Source organism: Chanodichthys erythropterus, chromosome 24 (genome assembly GCF_024489055.1).
Source record: "Chanodichthys erythropterus isolate Z2021 chromosome 24, ASM2448905v1, whole genome shotgun sequence".
Taxonomy (NCBI): Eukaryota; Metazoa; Chordata; class Actinopteri; order Cypriniformes; family Xenocyprididae; genus Chanodichthys; species Chanodichthys erythropterus.
Window position 1 is genome coordinate 27,772,185 of NC_090244.1, and position 13,081 is coordinate 27,785,265.

The window sequence follows — 13,081 nt, forward strand, 5'->3', positions numbered from 1 at the left end:
TTCCAGAAACGTGGCGGGCACGTCCTCAAAAGACGTCGCTGGTTAATACCACGGAGAACGTTGTAGCGACGTGGTCCATAGGTCTCCTGATAACTTTCCAGTTATTGCATTAAGCCAACATTATGTTTGTTAATATGGCATTTGGATATTATGAGTAAATTTAATTGATTCAAGCTTTTAAATGAATCGACATAGTTTTATTTATATTTAAGATATACCTATATTCATAAAATATTTGCCAGCAAAACTACCTAACATTTTACTTAATAAATTGTGATTATTCATATGTTTGTGAACAAGAGGTTTACTGAATGACAACGTTGTGAGGACGTCGTGGTAAAGTTCCTTTTTTTTTTTAAGAATTTTGGCTAACGTTCCAGAAACTCCATACACAAATACCTGGGTGACTCGTCATCGACATAAACAGAGAGAAGTAGCTCCGGCTACAATGTTCTTCCGCAAGGTGCATGCCGTTCTGTGTAACCGTTAGAGCGCCACAAGTTATGGACATGTTTATATTATACGTTGTGTTTGTGAATGTAGGAGATTTATTGGATGGGGCACGCGCGAGACAAATTCGAAATTTTAAACGAGCAAGTCAAACGGACTTTTGTAATGGTCGACTTCCAGCAGACGGACACGGAGTAAAAGGTAAGCCCTACAAATGTACTTTTATTCATCGTTTTTGCCCATGTGACACTAAATATAACTTGTGATGAGTTATGTTAGTGCAGTGTTTTTGGTTTTCTAAATGTATTTCATAAATAAATTACGTTTGGTTAATGTGCGCACGAGCGCTGTCCCCGTGAGGCGGTCTGAGGTAACGTTAAAATCTGAGATGCAGTTTTATATATATATATATATATATATATTAGTTATTTTAAGTGTAACGTTCACTGTTTAATGCTATAAACGGCAGAATAATCACTTATATTCGTTAAACGGCATCTGTAGTAACGTAGAGTGTTTGTTAATTTTAGACCCTGCCTGGCCTCCCTGAAGCTCATATGAACCATATTGAAAATCCAATAAAATCTGTATAAAACGATTAATCAGACACGGTTAATTACTTCACGATTTGTTTATTTAAATTCTTTGTAATGACAATGAACCAGACAAATCAATGATTTAGAGTTGTTTATAACAAAATATTCTCGTTTGTCTCCACTTACTGGTTTAACGATAACGTTATGTGTGGGTCTATTCATTCTAATAAATCTAACATACTTTTTATTTTCAGCAGCTGGAGGAGAGACAGCCTGTGCAGCAACAACAAGACAACAATGAGCATGCTGGGTATTAAATTAATTTCGGACTTATTCAGTACCAATAGATATAAGGTCCTGGACTAATATTGCTGCTATCGGTATGTATGTAACGTTCATTCATTAATTACCCTTTATATACAACCACATATCATTCAGATAATCTCCAGGTGGACTGCTTGGATCCAGGATCAAAAGATCATTCATCATGCAGACCATGTTCCAGGAGAAGCAGCGTATACTGGGTAACAACTATGCCTCATTTTTCCAATATCCAATATCACTTAGGTAAGACTAAATGGATTTAAAGTGATTTCAATCATGGGTCATTTGTTTCAGGTCTGCTTGATCCTTTTGTTGTCCTGGATATGAGAATATGGTCAAAATATGTGCCAATCAGCATCCAGCCATAAAAGCAGCCTTCTCGTTAAAAGGCTCAGGAGGACAAACAGGTAATTCACAGGGTTGAATTTCACAAGTCAATTACTCACAGAGACAAGGAGATGTTAATAATTCTGAATTTGAGGGGTCAGCAATTTTACTATTTGATACATTTACACTTTTCATTTAATTCAGAATGAAATCATTGTGATTGATGAATCTGAATATAGTTGATGTGTACATTTATTTAGAAATCGGATTTGATATTTTAAAATGCACTGTCTGTCCAGAATTATAGACTTTCCAGCTTGTTCCAAAGCTGTATACATTTCTTCTGTTAAAAACCACCATTGACTTCCATAGTTTTTTTGTTTTGTTTTTTCTACTATGGAAGTCAATGTTGGCCCAAAGCAGCCTGGTAACAAACTTTCTTTAAAATATTTTATATAGCTTTGGAACAAGCTGAGGGTGAGTAAATGATGATAGAATTTTCTTTTTTTTTTTTTTTGGTGAACTATCCCTTTAATTCGACTGTGCAACTAGTCCTATTACAAATTAATTATTAGGGTCCATGTAAATGTAGCTATTGTATAGTCCCAAATTATACACAATCACATTACATAGGCTGCTTGGCAACCCTATAACTTTTTAAAATCTGAAGCTATAGCAGCAACATTAGCTGTGTTTACATGGGCTCTAATAATCAGACTAGTAGCACAGACGGAATAAAAAGTCACATGTAACCACATTAGTTGAAATGAATTGGCCGATTGGCATTTCATTCGGATTCAAAGGGCATGATTTAAAGCTTTTTTAAAATCTGTTCGATTAAAACTGTTCGAATCAATTCAACTATCATATACAATCCAAAATCTTCTTCCTCTCATCATCTCATCCGCAAGCTTCTTGTTTTGGGCGTTGAAAGGAGCATTTTTACTGCTTGATAAATATAAACCGCATGGCACAAAGCTTAATGTGCTCATCGTCTCCTAATTAGGACCCATAATACATAAATGTTAAGTCTGTTTTTAAAACAAAGAAAAGCTGTGTAGTGCAGTCGTGCAATGTACCAACTGCTTTGACATGATTATCGGGTTAACTAACTTGTATGCAAAGGCTCACAAACTACTGAGTGTTCGAACTTACAAAGTGTACGCCTGCCTAAAGGGTTAGTTCACACAAAAATGGAAAAAAAAAAAAAGACTCGCCCTTATGTCATTCCGAACATGCAAGAATGTGTTGTTCATCTTCGAAACATAAGTGAAGATATTTTTTTATGAAATCTGAGAGTTATCTCCCTCAATTTACTGACCATACAACTAACACTTTGACACTTCAAAAAGTTCATAAAGACATTGTAAAAGTGATCCATATGAATGGAGCAGTTTAGTCCAAACTTGAACTTCAAAGAGACTTGTTCGCTTAATGCAATATACAGTATGAGTTTAGACTTTTATTCACATATAAACATTAATTAGCGAACATAAATGGAAGCTCAACTGTACTTATAATCACAATTCATTTAGGCTACATGAAATATGCCCTTACTGTATTTTTTCTTAAAATATTTTTTTCTTGCTTTCGTGTACAGAAAGATGTATTTTTGAGGAGGCTACAACAACGATTAAAGCCAGGGCACACTTAATGACTGTAAGGCCGATTATAAATGTAATTTGATACTTTCAACTGATCTTGCCCAAACACGTCGAGTCAGAGCCAGTTGTGTTCAGTCTGTTTATAATCTGTAAGTATTTAAATCCACTTCAGTCGAAGGAAACAGTTTTTAAGTGTGTTGATTTCAGTCTTAGAATGTTTTTTCTAGTCGTTCAGTGTGTCCCCAACTTGAAGGAGTCAGCAGTGAGGGAAGTAATCGTTAAAATGTAAGTTCTCTGAGAATTTGTGCACTGTTTATTATCTAAATATAATAATGTACACTGCCAGTCAAAGATATTGAGATTTGGAAGATGTTGCAAAATTTAATTTATTCCATTGACGGAAAATTTTCGGCATATTTTTTCTAGTCTTCAGTGCCACTTGATCTTTCATCATTCTAATATGCTGAATTGATGCTTGGACATTTCTTTTGAAATGTGCTGCTTCATTTTTTTGTGTTCTTGAGCATCAAATCAGCATATTAGAATGATTTCTGAAGGATCATGTGACACTGACTGAAGACTGGAGTTAATGATGCTGAAAATTCAGCTTTGATCACAGGAATAACTTACTTTTAAAAATAGATTAAAATAGAAAACAGTTAATAGTAAAACTATTTTAGAATATTAAAGTAAAACTACTTCACAGTATTATTATTTTACTGTATTTTTTTTTTTTTTTTTTCATCAAATGCTGCCTTGGTAAGTAGAAGAGACTTCTTTCAAAAGTAAAAATGCAACTTGTAACAATGTAATTCAACCTTTCAGCTGCCAGAGGAGGATGATGATGGCAGTGGTGACCGAGGTGACAGTGCAGCTCAGGATGAAGAAGAGGAGGAACATGTAAGTTAAACATGGAATACCCTTCTAACAAACAATAAACCTTGTTACAATAACTACTACAATTTTTTTTTTTAGCTTCCAGTTTGCCAAAATCCAAAGTGAATATATAGAGACCATCCTCATATCCTTGCCTCAGAAGAACCTGAGAAAGACACTCTTCCTCTTCTCTCACAGCTCTCCATCTACCTCTGCAACACTGTTGGCAAGAGTGTTCTACACAGCTGAGGACACGGTAATGAGAGATCTCAAATTCTTCCTGAGAAAGTCCACATGTTCATTTTCTTGAACAAAAACTGTACATGTATTTTTGGGTGGGCCAAACTATTATTTGAAGGAATGCTAAAAATCTCTATATTGTTCTTTATACATATCTTTTACTCTTTATGAATGTCGTCTTCTGGATTTTTTTAGCTTTTGAGAAGCTCAAGGACTGTATATCTTTGGTAATTGTGATATTGTCTGGCAGTAAAGCAGTATTAAAGCAAATTACCTCAGTTTATTTGTAGCAGCTGCCTCATACAGGACACTTAGGAAATGGTTTAAAATATATTTTTTGCAAATAAAGCAATAAAATATCTGCTGAATCTTTTTCATATCTTTTGTCATTTTTGTGCCAAATTATGGATAGTAGTAATCATAAGAGTATCTATAAATATAATTTATAAAATCATTATTTAAAGGAACACTCCACTTTTTTTGAAAATAGGCTAATTTTCCAACTCCCCTAGAGTTAAACAGTTGAGTTTTACCGTTTCCGAATCCATTCAGCCGATCTCCGGGTCTGGCGGTACCACTTTTAGCATAGCTTAGCATAGTTCATTGAATCTGATTAGACCGTTAGCATCGCGCTTAAAAATGACCAAAGAGTTTTGATATTTTTCCTATTTAAAACTTGACTCTTCTGTATAAATCGTGTATTAAGACCAACGGAAAATGTTGTGATTTTCTAGGCTGATATGGCTAGGAACTATACTCTCATTCAGGCGTAATAATCAAGGAACTTTGCTGCCGTATCATGGCTGCAGCAGTGCAATGATGTTACGCAGCGTCTCTCACAAACGTCTCCATGGTTGCAAGGCAAGTTCCCTGTGCAAGCAGGGGCTCACGGGTGCTGCGTAATATCATTGCACTGCTGCAGCCATGGAACGGCAGCAAAGTTCCTTGATTATTACGCCTGAATGAGAGTATAGTTCCTAGCCATATCAGCCTAGAAAATCGCAACTTTTCATTTTCTGTCGGTCTTAGTACACGATTTAACTACAGAAGAGTCAAGTTTTAAATAGGAAAAATATCAAAACTCTTTGGTCATTTTTAAGTGCGATGCTAACGGTCTAATCAGATTCAATGAACTATGCTAAGCTATGCTAAAAGTGGTACCGCCAGAACCGGAGATCGGCTGAATGGATTCGAAAACGGTAAAACTCAACTGTTTAACTCTAGGGGAGTTGGACAATGAGCCTATTTTCAAAAAAAGTGGAGTGTTCCTTTAACTATACCTATATAATGATAAAACACTTTGTCAATTAAAAGAATAAAACATTAATTACTGGTTACATTTATTTATTGATTGTATTGTTTGATCTATGAATGTGTTCAATTTATGAATTCATGTGTTAACACTTTACATGGTTAAAACATGGTTACATGGTAATGTTCAAATTTATTGGCTTAGTAATTGTACAAAGTAACAATGCTGATGATTTCATGGATGCAGTGTGTTTCTAGCCATTTTCTATCAGAATTTAATGAGGGTTTATATTGGTTTCCACTACATATTTTGATCTGCAAATGTATGAACCAAAGCAACACAATTCCCTATAACAATTAGAATTTATTAGGTTTTATAGCAGAGAATGAAGTGTTTATCAGTTCTACCAGAAAGACTCAGGAGGCAAAATGACGTAACACTGATATTTATTACCAAACGGTAAGCAGAATATATAGAAAGTTTATGATCTTTGGCGTAGGCCCCGTCCGTAGCTCACGATACTGAGGGTTGCAGACGTTGCGTATCCTGCCTGAAGCTGAAGGCAGGGGCGTAGCCAACCCCCGAGGAGTATGGACAGGGACCATCCTGGTGGTGGTGGGGAGGATGGAGGTGAAAGTTTTCGTCAGCATCTGCGAACTCAGACAAGCGTAAGTGCTGATCTTTTATACTCCAAGTGTTAGATAATGATTGGTTAGATCTGAATTGATAAGTGACGTAACATTTGAGTCTTCCCAGCAGAACTTGCGCTAGAGCTTCATTTCTACCAGAAAGACTCAGGAGGCAAAATGACGTAACACTGATATTTATTACCAAACGGTAAGCAGAATATATAGAAAGTTTATGATCTTTGGCGTAGGCCCCGTCCGTAGCTCACGATACTGAGGGTTGCAGACGTTGCGTATCCTGCCTGAAGCTGAAGGCAGGGGCGTAGCCAACCCCCAAAAATGGTGGTGAGACGTGACTGCCGGGACGGAGCCCACTTCCCCTCAAAACTGTGAGGGGGAATGAATACCCACCCGAGAAGAATCTTGCAGTTCCTGAAACAGAGAAAAACATATTAAAACGTAAAAGGAAGAGAGCGACAAGGAAAACAAGCAACACGGAGAGGAGGCCGCAGTCGGCCACGCAGCCACGATAGGCTACACAGAGACAAGGCCGCGATCGGCCACACGGCCACGATGGGCCACACAGAGACAAGGCCGCGATCGGCCACACAGCCACGATAGGCCACACAGAGACAAGGCCGCGATCGGCCACACAGCCGCGATAGGCCACACAGAGACAAGGCCGCGATCGGCCACACGCCACGATAGGCACATAGAGACAAGGCCGCGATCGGCCGCACAGCCACGATAGGCCACACAGAGACGAGGCCGCGATCGGCCACACAGCCACGATAGGCCACACAGAGACAAGGCCGTGATCGGCCACGCAGCCACGATAGGCCACACGGAGACAAGGCCACGATCGGCCACGCAGAGACAAGGCCGCAATGGGCCACACAGCCACAATAGGCCACACAGAGACGAGGCCGCGATCGGCCACACAGAGACAAAGCCGCAATGGGTCACACGGCCACGATAGGCCACACAGAGATGAGGCCGCACGAGCCCCCAAAAATTGAACAGCTATAGAAGCTGGAAATGATTAAATGAAATACGAAAACACCACCACCAGTATTTGCATGATTTTACCTTAAACTTGACTTGAGAGAGCTTGTTGAGCTTCGAGGATGGTTTTAGAATCTGGTCTAATATAGGATTCGAATGCAGAGGAGGACCATCTGCCCAGGAGCTTGATGGCTGAAGATGAAACTCCTCGTTGGGCTGCTGTGGTGGCAGCCCCGATCCTAAAAGAGTGACCAGTATATAGCGAGGGGGAAAGGCTGCAGCTTTCTATGGTGGTAGCTAAATGAGTCCTGAACCAAGCTTTAGTGAGGGGTGCTCCATCAGGTAAGAGGAAAAGGGGAAAATGATCGAGAGTTTTAGGCCGGACTTTGAGATATTTGATCATGGAATTGAAAGGACAGAAGCTGTTATTAAGTTTAGAAAAGGTTAGAGTGACACCAGATCCTTGAGAATCATTCTTAGAATGCTTCAGAAAAAGAGTAAAGAAATTGGGTGAAAAACCTAAATCAGAAAAAGACAGACCAAGGGCAGGATTGAAATGTTTAGAATCTGAAGTAAATTCCCCTGGGCGCATGAAACCGTAGAAGGCTGATAGAAACACTGCTTCCAGCAAAATGTTAATATAAGGGGAAAAGAGACCATTGCGGATGGAAAGAATTAATCTTTGTAAAATAGACAAAGTAATTGGAAGGCGGTGATCTGGAGGTTTGCTGGACGAGTTAGCCATCCCTTTGAGTAATAAGCGAATGGATGGCACGGAGAAAAGACTTGGGTAATTAGGATTAAAATATCTTGCATAAAATTGAATGCCTGCGAGCGACCTACGGATGGAAGAAATTTTAAGTTTGCGATTTTCAAAATTGTGAACTAGAAAAGCACAGACGGTCGATATTAGAATGGGAAATAAAGAAATCTGAAGGGAAAAACAAAACATAAGAAATGAAGACCATGCTGAAGTATAAGCTTTAAGTGTGGAAGGAGCCACGCCTTTGGAGATATAGTGACTAGCCGATTTGAGCAATTGGTCTAATTTAATATGATCCTTGCTAGTGGAGGGCATGGTGTTGGATCCTGATTGGCTGAAGGGCAGAGCCGTCTGAAAGCCTGGAAACGAAAGCGAGAAAGAGAGTCAGCAATGATATTACGGTGACCAGGAATGTGCGCGGCCAAAATAATAAAATTATGAACGACGGATTGCCAAATTAAACGTCTTAGAACTGGCATGATCAACAGAGAGGAAGATCTACCTTTGTTGATGATAGCGACCGTGGCTTCGTTATCGCAAAACATCATAATACGTTTGCGAGACCACTCGGAGCCCCAGAGAACACTGGCTACCGCCAAAGGGTAGATTTCATGAAGAGCGGAAGAGACGGAACCTGATTCAGGCTTGGGAAATGCTTTTGGCCATTCCTCGGCAAACCATTGCCCTTTAAAAAAACCCCCGAAACCGATAGAGGGGGCAGCGTCAGTGAACAATTGCAAATCTATGGATGATTCAGGAACATCATTATAGAAAAAGGAAATACCGTTCCAATGATTTATTAAGCGAGACCAAAAGCTGAGATCAGACAAACACCCTTCGTCTACCTGAATTGGGTCGCTTAATTTTGGCACGGAGTGCGCGAGAGTTAACAGCCGAGAAATAAATGTCCTGCCTTGAGGAATAATACTCATAGCGAAATTTAAGTGACCGAGCAGAGAAAGCATGTCGCGCTTAGATACGGAAGGTAACGAAGAAAAAGTTTCCAGAAACTCCCTAATTCGTAAAAGCTTCTCATTTGGAAGAGAGGCTTGCATGTTGACAGTATCGAGTAAGATGCCGAGAAATTCTAGCGAAGTTGAGGGGCCCATGGTTTTTTCCTCTGAAAGGGGAACGCCGATATCACTAAAAACTTGCTTAAGCGTGTCGAGAATTGAAGATTGGGAAGAAGGAAAATCGATCAGCAGAAAATCGTTGAGCAAATGTAAAACGAATGGAAGTTTACAGGCGTTTAGCAGGATCCAACACAGGGCTTCAGAAAGAGAATTAAAAATATGGGGACTACTTCTACACCCGAACGTGAGCCTCACTGCAAAGTAAAATTTTGATTCCCATCTAACGCCGAATAATGGCCAGTCGGAGGGGTGAATGGGCATAGTCTTGAAAGCATCAGTAATGTCGGCTTTAGCCAGCCAAGCGCCTTGACCGGCTATCTTGATTAAATGAATGGCATGGTCGACTGAAGCATAATGCAGAGAAAACGGAGCTAAAGGGATTAGTTCGTTAACACTTGCGGTATGAATAGAATGAGGAGAAGACATGTCGAAGATGAGACGTTTTTACCAGAATATTTACGAGTAGCAACGCCGATAGAATTGATCCGAAAAGGAGAAAAGGGAGGAGAAGCAAAAGGGCCAATAACGTAACCTTTATTTACTTCCTTCTCTAACAGAGCTGAAACCACATCAGGCTCTGATAAAGCGGATCGAAGGTTTTTTGTCACAAAAGAAGATGTAAGATGGGAAAGGATGCCCACCCGAAACCCTTGAGACAGACCGGTGATTAAGTAATCAACGAAAGTTGGATCGGGGTGAGAAGAGAGGTAGCTAGAGAGGACTGGAATATTAATAGGTGTTGATGGGTGTCTGTTCAGAATTTTTCTGAATTTGGGTCTTCCCTCGGGTTGCTGGCCTGTACCGGCGAGGGCAGACTGATTTCGGGTGTGGATCCTTGCAAAAGCTACAAATATGAGCAAATTTACATTGAGAAAAGGAACACACAGACTCATTGAAATTATTACATAGGCTAATGCCGTTAAACTCCACAATAGGGCGACCTTTACGGTCGAGAGGAGCGCTTACGTTTTCAGCACTATGGACAGCGGCCGGGTCTTTAGTAGCGAATGCTTTAGGGCAGAATGAAGCCGAGTGTCCGTGAGCGCTACATATAGTGCATGCTAAGATCTTTTGACCGCCAAAATGACGGACGAGCAGTTCGGTGTCGGTAACTGACCAGTTCAGTTTTGTGTTGTACAGGCAAATGTAAGAAGCGGATTTGGCAGAAAAAGATTTGTGATATTCGTAAAATAGAGTTCCTCCATATCTTTGATTAAAATCCGCCATCATGGTTAGGTAAAGATCGAGCTCTTCCCTTCGATCTGGGAACACTTGGCACAGAATGTCTCGGTAGATGCTGAAAGCAATAACGAATTCGCCAAATGAGAGATTTCGTTGTGATCTGGGATCGGACGTTTTGAGAAAGACTGCCACGTCACCACAGTCAACCATTTGTCTGTCAGCTGCAGGTGAAGGAAGCAATAAGGTTGCCAGGTTTATGTTCTTACCTTGGATGATGTTAGCTCTTATTTGGGGTGACACCGTTACTGCAGCAGGTGAAACAAAACTCCTACCAAACTCTTGAGCTGGAACAGCCGTGGAGAGACTGAAGTTTGGCGTAGCGGGCACGGCCGAAGCATGTTGGAATGGCGTCTGGATCGTAAGAGAAGCAGGCAAGGCAGAAGAGGTCGAAGGCACACACGATGAAAAGTTTAATCCGGCAGGTGGAGGAAAATCCGTTGGAGTTGCTAGAGCGCTTGGAAAAGAATTTGCTGAAAGGTTAGAGGACGCAAAGGAATTTTCAAATTTCGAAACCTTTGATTCTAAGCCTTTAACGGTGTCAGAAAGGCTTTGAACAACCTGAATGAGCTGCGAATTAATATCCACAGGTCCGGAAACGGTCGGAGGAGATGTTATCCGTGCAGACTGCGAGGATCTTTTGGCTGAATGTGGAGAAGACGACTTGGCGGCCCTCTTCTTTCCGACTTGTTTGGTGTGGCCTGACGGCGCTGAAGTTGAAGCAGCGGTGTCGGCCGTGATAGGTGGACTGCCTAGGGTATTTTGGGCCATGAGAAGCAAGTCTTCTCTGGATAATCCTTGGCTGACCGGGATTCCGACAGCCTCGAGAGTGTTGATTATTTTGTCCGAGGGCCACTGAACCCATGAGGTGTCGCGGCACTGAATGCGCGTACTACGACGCAGGGGAAGAGGAGATGGTGGAACGAAATCCTCCTCGGAATCTGAATAATCGCACACGGTATATCTGTTAGAAGACATAGCAAATTGGTTTGCGACTGACGCTCCGTTAACTGAAAGTTTCCGTCAGCATCTGCGAACTCAGACAAGCGTAAGTGCTGATCTTTTATACTCCAAGTGTTAGATAATGATTGGTTAGATCTGAATTGATAAGTGACGTAACATTTGAGTCTTCCCAGCAGAACTTGCGCTAGAGCTTCATTTCTGCATGGATTTCAAGGTTATGGACGGTGCACATCTCCATTTCCCGGAGTAAAGGTGAGAAGCAGATTTTAAGATAAAGGTCGAGGTGGTATTTTGGTCTTTAGGACGTACCTGTCACGTTCCAGCAACGTACCACTATAACGTCGCCACGACGAATATGGGGATCACAAATTTACGTCGCTGGAATGTTATTCGGGACGTCATTGCAACTAATATGAGCCGATCCAGTTACGTTTTCACAACGTGCCAGTTTGGTCGTTGAGACGTACCTGTCACGTTCCAGCGACGTACCGCTATAACATCGCCACGACGAATATGGGAATCACAAAGTTACGTCGCTGGAACGTTATTCGGGACGTCGTTGCAACTAATATGAGCCAATCTGGTTACGTTTTTACAACGTGCCAGTTTGGTCGTTGAGACGTACTCCTCACGTTACAGAGACGTACCACTATAACGTCGCCACGACGAATATGGGAATCACAAAGTTACGTCCCTAGAACGTTATTTGGTACGTCACAACGAATATGGTCCGGTCCAGTTACGTCGTCACAACGTAACTGTGTTAGCTGGGTAATCACTTTCGCTGCATGGAAATACATAATTTTATTATTATTAATATCATATTATGACTATTCTTTTGTATGGTGGACGTTTTAGATGGGTTTATCTCAATGAAAGCAGTAAAATGACCGTGATCTCAACTGGTGGAAAATGACGCTCAGCCCAGCCAGCCACACGTTTGGGTAACATTTATTTGTCCATTTCTCATTATATATATATATATATATATATATATATATATATATATATATATATATATATATATATATATATATATATATATATATATATATGGGAGGATGTACAGTTTGTACAGTATAAATAAAAATCATGAGTCCCAGTGCATGTGTGTATGAAATATGATACTCAAAAGTATGTGCATGTTTTTTGTTGTTGAGCATCATATTTATACATCAGGCTTTTATAGCTCAATTTTTTGAAAATCAATCATAATAGAATGTTCCCCGAAAGCATGCTGTGTTATATTTGACACTTACATTAACACGAAAAAAAGTAGTTTATTAATAATAGTAATTTTTAGCATTAAAAATTGTGTATAAATATGAATAATCAAGTTGCTTCAGTACAGTACATTTTTGCCTTACACATACTTCATATGTAGGCTATGTACTGTCAATCAGAGGACAGAAAGCATTAAGTAGATTGTATATATATTTGAGGTAAACCCATCTGAAACGCCAACCATACAACAGAATATAGTCATAAGATAAGCTGTATTAATAATAATAAAATTATGTATTTCCATGCAGCGAAATTGATTGGAGAGCGCGTTATACTCGCGTACTCAGTAGTGGCTGGCTGGGCTGAGCGTCATTTTCCACCAGTTGAGATCACGGTCATTTTACTGCTTTAATTGAGATAAACCCATCTAAAACGTCCACCATACAAAACAATATAGTCATAATATGATATTAATAATAATAAAATTATGTATTTTCATGCAGCGAAAGTGATTAGAGA